The following is a 13771-nucleotide window of genomic DNA, read 5'->3' as shown; positions in this document are numbered from 1 at the left end:
GGATTGAACCCAGGGGTACTCGTACCACTGAGCTACAGCCCCAGGCCTTTTTATTTTTTATTTTGAGATAGGGTTTTTCTAATTTTCCCAGGCTGTCTTTGAACTTGGCATCCTCCTGCCTTAGCTTCCCAATTTAATGGGATTATATGCATGTACCACCAAGCCTGGAAAACTTTTAAAATTTTATTTGCATGTATTTTTCCTTTATTGAAAATCTTTGTTCTTATCAATAGTATAATTAGTTATTTGTCTTATATATAATAGCAAAATATCATCATTATTGCTTCCAAAGAAACCTAATAAATTTTAACTTATCGCCATTATCTTTTTAGCATATGAAAAGACACTTTATTGTTATTATTTTACTATATATTGGTGAATATACCAGATTGCATTTTCTTAAATGGCAAATGAGACACAAGGTAACATTTCACTTTGGTTCTCCCCAGGACCTCAGTAACATGTATTTCAGAAGATTCCGTTTCTTACAATGTTTGTGATAGTGTATGTGAGGATTACCAATGATATTTAGTAGTAAAGGAGAATTTTGCCAAGCATTTTGCCAAGTTTTTCTATCATGGATCCTTGTTCAATGTGTTCACCCTTTTCTTCTAATCTGGTTTTCAGCACTTGACCCTGTTTTCCTTCATTTTTGTACCCAGGATCTGGTTGAGGGATAGGTTTCATGTGTTCATATGTAAGGTCCATAAAGGGTGGTAGCATTCTATCATCCTGCCATCAATGTCAAAGTGAGCTCTACTTTGCAATTATGGTAATGTGGATGAGAAGAATATGTAGATTTACGACAAACATAAGATAAAACTCTGTTTTAGACTAGAAATAAATTCATCAAGATAGTTTTCTTGATAAACACCCATTTTAATGCTGCTGCTGCCATGGTGTCATAAGATGATTATCAGGTCGTATAATAAAAAATGTTTTGAAGAGAAACTGCCTTTATAATCTGCTTCTGGGCATACCAATTTCATTCCATGAAACCTCCATGTTATCTTTGTCCATAGAATGTATTCCACAAAGTACTCCATAAAGTATTTACTGTCAAAATGCTGGGTTCTAAAGACACCGAAGTATTGATTTTCTATGTATTCTCATGTCATCAATTTGAGATATTTGTAGGCTCATTTGTTTTCACTTGTTTCCATTTTTTTAGTGATTTTTGTTATTTTCTTTATTCAAATGTTTTACATATTTATTACTGAACTAGCCAGAACCAGTACTACAGGACCTTTATAACTAAAGAGAGCTCACATTCCCAGTTAAATATTCCTAATTGTCCAGATAGTGGTGACATTTTCAGCTTGAGGAGACAAGGTGGTTACATCCTTGATACAGCATAAATATGTGTGCCAGTTCATGTAATTCCTTACAGATCCACCTTGGTTCTCCTTCAGTGTCTCCTGAATTGTACCTGATTTTATTACCAGGTTTCATTCAAATCCTCTAGGGAATGGGATGCTTATGCTTTTGTTTCTTGGCCAGGAATCGCTTGATCCTGAAAGTCTTGTGAGAAGACATGGTGAGGAACAATCAAGCGCACATACCAAAATGGCTGGGAAAAGGCGAAGAGCTTTATTATTTATTTTTTGAAATAGGGTCTTGGGGGCTCACTGTATTGCCCAGGCAGGCCTTGAATTCAAGATTACAAGCCTATCCCATTGTGCCTTGTTTCAATTTTTAGTGAGTTTTTAAACTGTAGTTTATTTTTTGAATATCTAAAATATATGGTTCCACCAACCCAGGTGTCCATGGATGGATGAATGGACAAAGGAAATGTGGTATATATACACGCTGGAGTTTTATTTATCCATAAAGAAGAATGAAATTATGTAACTTACAGGAAAATGGATGGAACTTGAGAACACTAAGTAAGCCAGATTCAGAAAGTGAAGGATCATATGTTTTCTCCAATACATAGTAGCTAGAGAGGAAAAAGGAAAAGAAAGGTAGAGGTAAGATTTCATGAAAATTGAAGGGAGAGCAGTAGAGGAAGGGGACCAGGGGGACGGAGGAGGGGTGGAAAAAAGAATGAGAATGATATTGACCAAATTATATTGTTATATTGTGTGCCTGTATGAATATGTAACAACACACCCCACCATTATGCACAAGTATACACCAATAAAACCATGGAAAAATAAATGGCTTCAAATTGAAAGCTCTTAACATGGTATATTCAGTGATATACTCTCTACTTTTTGTCCTCTCTTGCCCTTGAGCTTTTCATTGTTTACATTTTACAAATGTGTTTTCATTTTCTTCCTAGAGCTCTACATAGAGAACATACTATATTCACAATTCTGCATTTTTTTTCCATATTTTGGATTCATTTCAAACATACAGAATAGTTGCAAAATAGGAAATATTCATGTTGTTTCCTACCCCAACCATGTACACTATTTATGTATGAAAAATTTTTAAAAATTAAAAGCATAGTGCAGTGAACATCTGTCTATAATAGTCACTATCTTGGCTCACCAGTTTTCTTTTCTTTCTTTTTTTTTTTTTTAGTTTTATTGATTTTATTCTTTTAAATACATGACAGCACAGTGCATTACAATTCTTATTATACATATGGAGTACAGTTTTTCATATCTTTGTATATACAGTATGTTCACACCAATTCATGCCTTTATACATGTACTTTTTTGCATTACAATTCTTATTACACATGTATACTACAATTTTTCATATCTCTGTTTGTATATAAAGTATATTGACAGTCAATTTAAGTCTTCATACATGTTCTTTGGATAATGATGTCCGTCATATTCCACTGTGTGGCATATATACCCAATGGAATTTTACTCAGCATTAAAAGAGAATAAAATCATGGCATATGCAGGTAAATGGATGGAGTTGGAGAAGATAATGCTAAGTGAAGTTAGCCAATCCCCAAAAAACAAATGCGGAATGTTTTCTCTGATATAAGGAGGCTGACTCATCAGTTTTCAATAAACTTGCCACATATGTGTTATATCTCTTTACCCACATATACAATTTTGTTTTATATATAAATGCTGGAAATTATGGTACTTTATCAATCTTTTATGTCTAGATTTTGAAGCACAGCAAGATGTTTCTTACGTGTAGGACGTAAAGGAAATTGACCATGTTTTCTATTAGTGCATAGGTGATTTTATTTGTTTTAAAAACTTTGCTTCAGATTTTTCATGTATCTGATATTTATCCTAACATATAATGTGAGGTACAAATTTAATTTTATAATTTTCTAAATGGCAATTCAGTTTTCCAAACACTATTTATTACGTTAATTTCCCTTCTACTTATTGGAAATACTGCCTTTATTATACACTACATTTCCATATGCACTTGGATTTTTTTATACTTTCCATTATGTTGCATTATCTGTCCCTGGGGACATATTCATTCTTTTGAATTGTTATTTCAATTCACTCAAGAATCTCTGTTCTCCTGTGGCTTAATTCTGATCACTAAGTATTCATTCTTTGTACATATTTACAAAAAGTTCATCATGGAAGAATGAAATATTCAACATTGTATTAAATATTAATAATTTTCTCCATCATTATTCAACACTTCTAATAAAAGAACTCCAAAATATTTGTATTCCAAAACTTATGTTTCTTTCTTAATCTTCTTTATTTAAATGAACTAGATTTTTCTACTTTTCCATTATCTTTTTTACTCTTCCTCTTCTTAGTCACAATATAGATATTTACATGTGTATTATTTTCAAGGTAATTTGTTCGCATATAACAACATGTGAATTATATAAATGGGGATTTTTTTTCCCCACAATTGACTCCTGTTTCCTTATTATTTTAGAATTTTCTGAACTGCCAGCAATCAGTTGCTGGCCTGTGAGGCCGACCTTGGACTTCACTGTCAGCTGATTAGTTTGATGGCTGTTGAGTCACTCAGGGGTGGGTCCTGATGAATCCATTGTTTTTTTTTTTTAATAGCCTTAGGAGATTCTCATTTGGCTGTGATAACCCTGGGTTAATTTTCCCTCTTCTCTGCACACACAGATTCACAAGGATTTGAAGGAATACATTTTCATATACTAAGTATACTGATTTTTTTTGGGAGGGGCAGGGTGGGGGGATGGTTAACCAGGGATTGAATTTATGAGCACTTGACCACTGAGCCACATCCCCAGCCCTGTTTTGTATTTTATTTAGAGACAGATTCTCACAGAGTTGCTTAGTGCCTGGCTTTTGCTAAGGCTGGCTTTCAACTAGGGATTCTTCTGCCTCAGCCTCCCTGGCTGCTGGGATTACAGGTGTGCACCACAGTGCCTGGTTAGTATACCGATTTTTGTGAATGTTCTTGTCATCTCATGTCAAGGTGCTTTGAGTCCCCAGTGAAACTTGTTTCTCTTGTGTTGACTACATTTTCTGTGTGTTCATGTCTCCCCTAAGACTGACTTTATAGCTTTGATCTGCCCATTCTAACTCCCTATGATCTCTCTCAGAATTTTCCTCTACTCATTTGACCCATGGTCACATATGCCTTGTGTTATTGTGTACCCATTTTCTATAGATCACCTTCCTTTAATTAAATAAGGCTGGTCTCTTTGCTACCCAACTTCATTTAAAAAAAATCCTATATGACCCACTAGACTTTGGTATATTTCCTATTCTGCTCAGACCAGTGCAGTTATCACTGCTAGAAGTACACAGTATGGTTTCCCACATCTTTGCTTGTCATGATTCCCCTCCCTTAATATCCTAATTGGCTCAAATCAAACACTGCATCTTCTGAAATCATCCCTGATCTCTGCTCCAAATTGTGCCGTCCTTTTGGAGCCCTTAATATATTGATGCAATTCTTCTTGAGTTTGTGAGCTCCTTTGAGGTTGGTGATTCTACTTTATTAAAGCTCTGTTTCTTGGTGATCCTGGTGTTGAGTGCATGGCAGGCACTTACCATATGCTGAAAAAAAGAGTGAGTTCAAATCTTTCCCAGCCACCAGAGCACTGCTGAATCTTGTTCCAACCCCATAAGGACTCTGCCTCCCTCCTTGTGACCTAGGCAGTGTATAGAGGTCTTATGTACAGCTGAACACAGTATCATGTTTGCAGTGTCTGTGATTTTATTTATGCAAATTGTCCTATCCAAATTGTATGTTCCTTGAGGACAGGGACCTAACTCACACAGTAATGGTTAATAAATTGCTTGGGATTAACATATACTAGTAGCTGAGTTGTAAAATATAAACTTTTCATAGGGGATATGCTTTTCAGACGTTATATCTCTCTTAGTACCAGATTTAATGCTGCATTGTAAAAATAATAACTGCTACCATCTATTGAGCTGCTGTTCTGGGGGTTTTACAGCTATTTCTGGTAATGGTTATAATAGCAATTGTCCTATGAGGAAGGTGGCATTTCTTCCATTTTGCAGATGAGAAAATAAAGGCACAGAGAAGGTTAAGAAACTTTAAGCCTATAAGTGGCAGAATGGTGATTTGAATTCAGGTTTTTCTTACTTTAGACACCACAGTGCTTAATAACAGATAGCAAGGGGAGTAAGTTTTTATTTCTCTTACAGAATTGCTTGTGGTACTTTGCACCTATTATATTTGTGTGTGTTTGTTGAGAGGGGTGTTCTGGGAATTTGACCCCTGATAGACAAGTGCTCTGCTGAGATACATCCTTTGAGCCCTTTTTATTTTATTTTTGAGACGTGATCTTTCTAAATTGCCCAGATTGACCTTGAACTTGTGATCCTCTTGCCTCAGCCTTCCAAGTACCTGGGATTTCTGGCATACACCACTGCACCTGGCTTACATCTAGAAGGTTCTTGTTGCTTACTCTTCAAGAGCTGCTTATCAGCTTTCGTACTGTAGGTATCGAGTGTTCAGCCACCCTGTGCCATTTCTCAGGCAGTATCTATGTCACTATTCTGACATTTGCTGAAATCTCTGTCACCTTGTCTTTGCCACCTCCAAAGACTGAGAGGAGCAGACAAATATGGTAGGCTGTCTCTGCTGTGGTTTATATTATAGTAAGACATTGAGCAAGGCAGGGAAGAGCTTTTCCAGAAGCTCCCTTTTTATAGAGCAGAATGAGACCCTTGAGAGATCAACTAGTCTACTATCTCCAAATCTGACTCTGGGGTCAGCTTCATCAAGACAGGTGCCACCTTGGTTGTATTAGAATAAAAACCATGCCCAGTATATGCCATACATTTTTTTGGTAATTGCTAATCATCAGAATCACCTAAGGGATTAACAAAAATAATACCAATTCTCAGGCTTCACTCTAGACCTAACAGATTAAGATTTTCTGAATTGGAATCAAATAGGTCCTGGGAGTCCAAATTTGTTATCTAAAATTTAATTCCCCTTCATCTTTTAATAAGAGAAAGTTTAGCTGGGCGTGATGGTGCACACCTGTAATCCCAGCAATTTGGGAAGCTGAGGCAGGAAGATTGCAAGTTGAAAGTCAAGTCTGGGCAACTTAGTGAGACCCTGTCTCAACATACCAAATAAAAAGGTCTGGGGATGTAGCTCAGTGGTAAAGCACCCCTGAGTTCAGTCCCCTGTACTGAGAGAGAGAGAGAGAGCGCGAGAGAGAGAGAGAGAGAGAGAGAGAGAGAGAGAGAGAGATCGAGAGATCGAGAGAGAGAGAGAGAGAGAGAGAGAGAGAGAGAGAGAGAGAGAGCGCGCGCGAGAGCGAGCGCGCAAGCAACACATACACAGACAGACAGACTGACTAACAGGGAAACATTTGGATAAAACAATTGTGAGTAAAGCAAAAATGCTTTCCTTTTTTCTTACCATTTTCTGCAACTGGAGGAGTTTCTTCTTCAAACTTCTTGGGTGAGGGTTAGTGAATGAGTGGAAAGTGTGTGCTTTCAGGACTTGTGTGTATTTTGTATTTGAATGTTGAGTGGCTGCTGGTGTTTATGCTAGGTGCTCGGTGTGGGGATTCAAGGCATCTCTTTTGTCTGCATTACTCCTTAATGCAGTAGGAAGCAAATACATAAGAAAATAATTTCATTAAAATGCACCTGATTCTGCAGCAAGTGACAGTGCATAGCAACATGAAGGGAGCATGGAAGAGATAGTAGGGTCTTCTACTTACTGTTGAGATAGGTGGGTCAGAAACAGGTCTGTGATCTCCCCTGGAAAGAGACTTCTTATTTCAGTTGGTAAACAGAGTGATCCAAAGTGCAGTGTCCTTGCAGGGACACTTCCTTAGGAGATTGGAAAGTATTCAAAGGTGATTTGATTTATCTACAGTCTATGCTCAGCAGAACCAACCCTTATATGGATTTCTTGGATCATTCTGCGGGCACCAGTGGTATCTGGTGGCATTTTTTTTTATGTGATTAAAGTAAAAAGAAGAGGAAGAACGTTTTAGTTTTTGGACCACTTGAAACTGGGCGGACATCTACATTTCTCTAATCCTTAAACTTCTCACCTGTGAAACAGGGGTGGCAGTGTTGTTCGCTTGTATTGTGGAATTGTCACCAGGATCAAATGAGATAATGCATGAGAATACTTGTGCTTTTTTTGTTGTTTGTTTATTTGTTTATTTATTTATTTATTTATTTATTTATTTATTTATTTATTTATTTATTTATTTATTGTGGTGCCGGGGATTGAACCCAGGGCCTTGTGCATGCCAGGCAAGAACTCTGCTAACTGGGCTATAAAACCCAAGCCCAATATACTTTAAAAAAATTCATTTATTTTTATGTGGTTCTGGGAGTTGAACCCAGTACCCCACATATGTTAGGCAAGCTCTCTACCACTGAGAACAACCCCAGCCCCTGCATGAATATACTTTGAAACTATAAACTGCACAAGAAAGTGTTCCCTAAGTGATTGTCAATATTTCTAATTAGGTGGTGATGGCATATAGATCTCAGACACATGGTCCCCAGTTCTGTGTGGGAAGGCAGACTGAAACATGCTGATCCTGGAGGGGGATTATAGAAGTTTCAAAGTATACTTCCTAGAGGGTGAAGGTCACGTGGCACCTACTTCTGCCAAATACTAGCTGTACTACAACAAATGCAATATTCCTTCTATTCAAAAGTGATGGTATCCTCAGACTTTTTGGGAAGGTGAAGCACATTGGAGAAAGAATAAGTCATTTATGCCTTCCTAGGTAAGAGAATCCAAGGGAGGCTTATGATGGGAGATTTATATCTGGGGAGATTAGGGTGGGTAGATGCAAAAGGATGCTAGTAGGTAATATATTTTATTTCCACCTCTGTGACATCAAGGGAAATGATCTTGGTAGAAAGATGTGAAGAGAAAAAACATAGGTTCTTCCCTGAGCTCCAGGTGTGGTGGAACTCAGAAGAATTGCCTTTAGATACAATTACCGGACGAGGTGAGATCAGACGAATGGGACAATTATTATATAATGATAGCACTTAATAACTGTTCAACTTAATCTCAGTTCATTAAAGCAGAAGTGGTGGTAAACTTGTTCTGAAACTGTCATTGGTAGAAAATATTCTACTGATGACTTAATGGGAATCTAGAGCAGACCTTCCCAGCCTACCTGTGTCCGTATTGATTCCTTCAGTTCCATGAGGCTAATAGTGGCCTCACCTGGCCTCTGGATGCCTTCAGTTTATCTTGGTTAGCAGTGCTCTGAGCGCCATGACAGGAAAAGATGTGTTTCTAGAACCAAAATGAGATTCCTCATTTCCCCTAATGTGCTCTGGTTTCTTGGTTTTCTCCAACTCTTCTGTCTGAGCTATACACTTTTTTGTCTTTTCCTTTGTGATCTCTTTTGATTTTGCATCTAATTGGAACTTCTGTATTAACAAGGCCTAGTGTGATAGTAATCAATAGAATATTGCAATATCACATGTTGGCAGAGCTGTTTGGGTCCGTGGCTTCAGGTTCTTCTGAGTTCATTCTGCAGCAGACATTTACCTAAAATATTTTTCAGGTATGTGCTTATTGTATTAGTCCACTTAATTTGTATGTTTGTTCTTTGCCATTTGGAACTAAACTGTAATAGAAAAGGCAAACCTTTGTCTTATAGATTCCCTATAATGATACACCTTCCTAACTTGCCCCAGAAGTTTTTCAGTCTCACTGAACATTTTGTCATATTTAGTCCTCAGTTACCTCTTATCTACTTATCTATTGTGTACCCTGCCCCCTAGTACTGAGGATCAAACCCAGGGGTTGCTACCACTGAATTATATACCAAACCCTTTTAAAAAAATTAATTTTGAGACAAGGTCTCCCTAATTTGCTGTGGCTGGCCTTGAACTTGTGTTCCTCTGCCTCAGCCTCCTGAATTGCTGGATTACAGGCATGTGCCACAGCGCCCAGTTTATCTATTCTTGACAAGAACCAATCCCAATATGTTTTACATCCCTCTTGTTTCGTATGGTATCCAAATCCAGAGACCATTTTCTATTAAAGTCTGTATATAGAGTCATACTATCTTGCTGTTTTATTGTTCTAAAAAGTGTGATATTTTATATGAACTAGGTCTTAGAACCATCTCTCCTTTTTATAATTTGTCAGTTGCATAAAATGTTGATGCTTATTACTCTTCTATCTTTTATGTGATAGATTAATCTCTTCAATTTTTGTTTTTGGGTGAGTCATAGGTTGTTAGCATTCTGTTGTAGCATTGGGTGGTCTTTAGCATTTTATTGGACTATTTTATAAAACACCACCCAAGAAATATGTTGGAACTGGTATTTATTGTCTTAATCTTGTTGTCTGCATTGAGAAGTTTCTAACTAAATGTTTTCTCCAGCTTTTCCTTAATTGCAGTGTGGTTAATTCCTCTCAACTGCAGGAAGCCAAGGTATTTATAGATTGTTGTTATTATTTTTGTGGTCGGTAGAAGTAATCGGCATTCACTGAGTGCCAAGAACATGTTTGGCATGAAGGAGAACATAGAATTAAATCCAGTTCCCATCCTGTGAACTTGATGTGAGATGAGCTAAGTTGGGAGGAGGGAAGGAAGAGAATCAATTTTCACAAAATTATCTTTTCTAAAAAGGAGAGAAAATGAATTTTAGTTCAAAAGGACACTTTAGGAATTCAATTAAGTAGGATAAAACACAGGTGACAGTCATCAAGACAGCATTTATGCTAAATTACACAAATCTGAGGACTGAGTCATAACAAGCCCAGGTTTAATGGATCACTTACCTCAAAGCAAAACTGTAGAGGCTTAAGTGGGGGAGGAAAGCAAAGGGAGGAAAAAGTGGAAGGTTAAAGGAATCCTGAAACTCACCCTGGATTCATCTCTCTCCCTATGACCACATCCAATCTGTTTTCCAGACTCTCCTGTGGCTTCCCAGCTCCCCCTGGTCCTGTCCCTGATTCTTTTGCTCTGACTTGGGTCCTCCTTATCTCTTACTGGCTTCTCATCTTGCCTCCTCTGATCCATCAGCTGTGAAGCAGTTATATGCATCTGACCAAAGTTTGTTGCTCAGAATCTTTAAATGGCTGCCTGTCGCTTAGAGAGTGATACAAGACCCTCCTGGCTTGACCTCACCTGTTCACCTTCATCTCACCAGTTAGAGGCCTTGTAGCATCTGGACACACCAACAGGCTTTGCTGGATTACTCTCGTCTCTGTGCACACTTTGTTCCTGCCTAGAAGGGTCACTTTCCTCTGTTTTCATCCAACAGCAACTACTCATTCTCCAAGTTCAAAAATCATCTCTACTGTGAACACTTCCAACCTGCACTCGAGTGAATTAGGTGTTTGTCCTTCTGTGCTTGTGCTAGACTTTGTAGGTATCACCTCATAGTGCATGGTCACTGTAGAATTGCACATCTGTCTTTCCTGTGTACTGTTAGTAATTAGGGGGCAGGTGATGTGTCTTTGTTCTATGTCCTCAGTGGTAATGATTGCTGGCTGAACTAAGGACTGGGTCATGACAGGTTGCCAGTTTCTCAAGGGCAGTGTGTATATATTGAGAATTTGTAAAGATTTTTGACTTTTATCTACTGCAAGGGGGAAAGGACAGCTCTTGGAATCGTGGGAAGATGAATTTATTTCTCATTCTGGAAGGCTTCCAGTACTGGAGGACAGGAACAGTTGGTACAAATGTCCTGGATTTGTGGATATTATCTCAATGGGGGGACACCTGTTTCATCTTCAGAACTGGCATTTTCTTTGGACCCTGAGAAGTGGAAGCCTTCTGCATCTCCCAAGGGGGTGGCCAGGTCTATGCAGGGAGGTGGCAAACCCAGGTTTACTTTGTAATTCAATTACTGTCACCATCTGGGGATCTGCCTTAAAGCATAAAAAAGTCTTGGACACTTCTGATCTCTGGAAACTCAGGGAGGATAACTGATTTCAAGACCAACAGTGGCAAACAGGCAGACCTACTTTTGAGAACACCAAAGACCTCACCCTAAATAAACTTCCCGCATGTAGTATACCACATTTCACTTGATTTGTTCATGTCACTTAAATATGTTTAGGAAATTATATGAATGGACTCTTTTTGAAATGGCAATTTTAAGTACTTTTTAAAAAGTATTTCAAATTGGTATATACGATTTTTTTTTTTTTTTTGTGTGTGTGTGTGTATGTGAAATACTGGAAATTGAACCCAGGGCCATTCTCCCACTGAACTACATCCAGAATCCTTTTTATTTTTTATTTTGAGACAAGGTCTCACTACATTGTTGAGGCTGGCCTCCAAGTTGTGATCTTTCTGCCTCAGCCTCCCGAGTTGCTGGGATTACAGACATTTGCCACTGTGCCTGGATATAACTGTTGTTAATTGCTATGGAGGATGTGATGTAGTTATATAGTCTAATCTAAGATCCTAAGATTTTAAGAATCTATATAAGCTATATTACATGAACAAGTGACAACATGAAAACAAATCCAGGTTAGTACTATAAAGATAGTATCAATAAATGCTTTTGCTCTTTCTTTGGTGGAAGATACTTCTATGGGCTGGAGTGGTTAGGGTGTATTTATAGAGAAGAAAGTGAAAGTTGAGCTGGATCTTGAAGGTAGGTAAAATTTGAAGAGGTGAAATGAATATTAGAGGTAGGAAAGCAGCCAGTGAGATGGGGATCCTCCCCTTAGTGTATATATATATATATATATATATATATATATATATATATATATATATATATATATATATTTTCCCCTAATTTATGACATAGATTTGACCAAATAAACCAGATAGGTTTATTTTTGCATAAACCTGGGCTCTTGATTTTTCCTACCCCTTTACCCTTCTCTAACTCTTCTATTCCTTGAATACCCACTGTATATCCAGTCCTATACTGGATACTAAAGAAATGTAATATGTCACCCTTTTCCTTATGGGGCTTCAACCTTGTAGATTGCCATATTCCATGGAAAAGCAGAGAGTAGGCAGCAGTTTTTGGAAATGAGAATGTAAAATCAGAACTTCACATTCTGACCCGTAGTCTGATCCTCTGGGCTCTGTCATTTTCCCCACTGCTTTCCCGATGTGTTCTTTTTCTTTTCTTCTAGTTACAGAGATTGGTAAATGGCTCTTCTTTTACCTTTTACAGACAGGAAACTTGATATCAAGGTATTGACCAAAGTTCAAGGAGAAAAGTTGGGGCGGGGAATCATAGTAAGATAGATTTGTGAGAAATTGATAGTGGCTTCAAAGATCTGGGGATTGAACCCAGTGACCACACATGCATTCACTGGGGCCTCTACCACTGAGCTACACACCAGACTTTTTTTAAATTTTGAGACAGGGTCTTGTTGTATTTGCTAGACTGGTCCCAAAGTCATGATTCTCCTGCCTTAGCCTCCTAAGTCATAGAGCACCACCATGTCTGGCAAGGTAGGTGTGTGTGTGTGTGTGTGTGTGTGTGTGTGTGTGTCTTTTTCTTTTCAATTGCTTCTCAGCTGGCCATAGCATTTAGGGAGCTTCCTTTGAGCAGACAGGAGAAGTACCTTTTGGCCTTTCCAGGATGAGTACTGCCCTTTCAAGCATGCCGTGGAATTTTTGGCAGAGGTGGATGACATCAGGCCAACCAGGGTTCCGGTGGAGTACAGTAGCTGTGGGTCTGCTGCTGAGGAACTAATGACTCATATGTAAAGCATGTTGGATTTGCTCATGAAGTTTCTGAGATTCTGGTCAATCTGGTACTCGTTCTTGAATTTCCATTCTACCTTCAGAACTGAAGTGGACCTTGGTGTTAGTGATGAGATTTGGAATCTGTTTTCCTTTGCCTCTTTGGCTTTGTCATTGATAGACACAGCCACTTGAGTAAATTAGTAGGCAAAGCATGATTCATACTTTCGCATAGCCTCTTAGAGCAGCAAGGTCACTCACTTCCCGACATTTTTGATCCATTTATCTCCTCGTGATCAATTTCAGCCCTCAGTCACATTGATAAAACATTCAAATTCTGGGCCACTCCTGCCACCCCCAGAGCTGTTTGTCTGTCCTCTGCACCTCTGCAACATTATCGATTTGCCATTTGCTTGCAGTTTAACTGGATTTGGGTTGGTGTGTGATTCTGGAAGCTTTTCTATCTATTGATCTGAGTTAATGGCACCCATCACTATGGTTTCTAGGAGAGCTATAGGATTGGCACAGTGTGTCTTTTCTAACCTTTTTTTTTTTTGTGTTGTTGTTTTTATTGTTGTCATTTTGTTTTAAAGCTGAGGTGGTCCAGGAACTCAGAGGCATTTAGAAGTAAGCTTTAGAGCTGTTTCCCTTTTTCAAACATCTGTGTAACAGGGCCTTTTCCTGCCCTTTTTTTGATTTCTAAACCCATTCTTCCCCAGATTCACACGCCTGATC

General features: G+C 38.3%; 1 protein-coding gene and 1 pseudogene across 6 annotated transcripts in view; one reads left to right on the top strand and one right to left on the bottom strand.

Annotated features, from left to right (window-relative positions):
• Positions 1-13771, top strand: part of Nos1ap (nitric oxide synthase 1 adaptor protein) — a 297916-nt gene that overhangs the window by 47489 nt on the left and 236656 nt on the right. The gene's annotated exons all lie outside the window — the stretch shown is intronic.
• LOC120890510 (large ribosomal subunit protein eL39-like) lies at positions 1385-1536 on the bottom strand (annotated as a pseudogene).

The sequence above is a fragment of the Ictidomys tridecemlineatus genome, chromosome 11, assembly GCF_052094955.1.
Source record: "Ictidomys tridecemlineatus isolate mIctTri1 chromosome 11, mIctTri1.hap1, whole genome shotgun sequence".
In the NCBI taxonomy this organism is placed as follows: domain Eukaryota; kingdom Metazoa; phylum Chordata; class Mammalia; order Rodentia; family Sciuridae; genus Ictidomys; species Ictidomys tridecemlineatus.
This window is presented reverse-complemented; position numbering and strand designations above follow the sequence as displayed.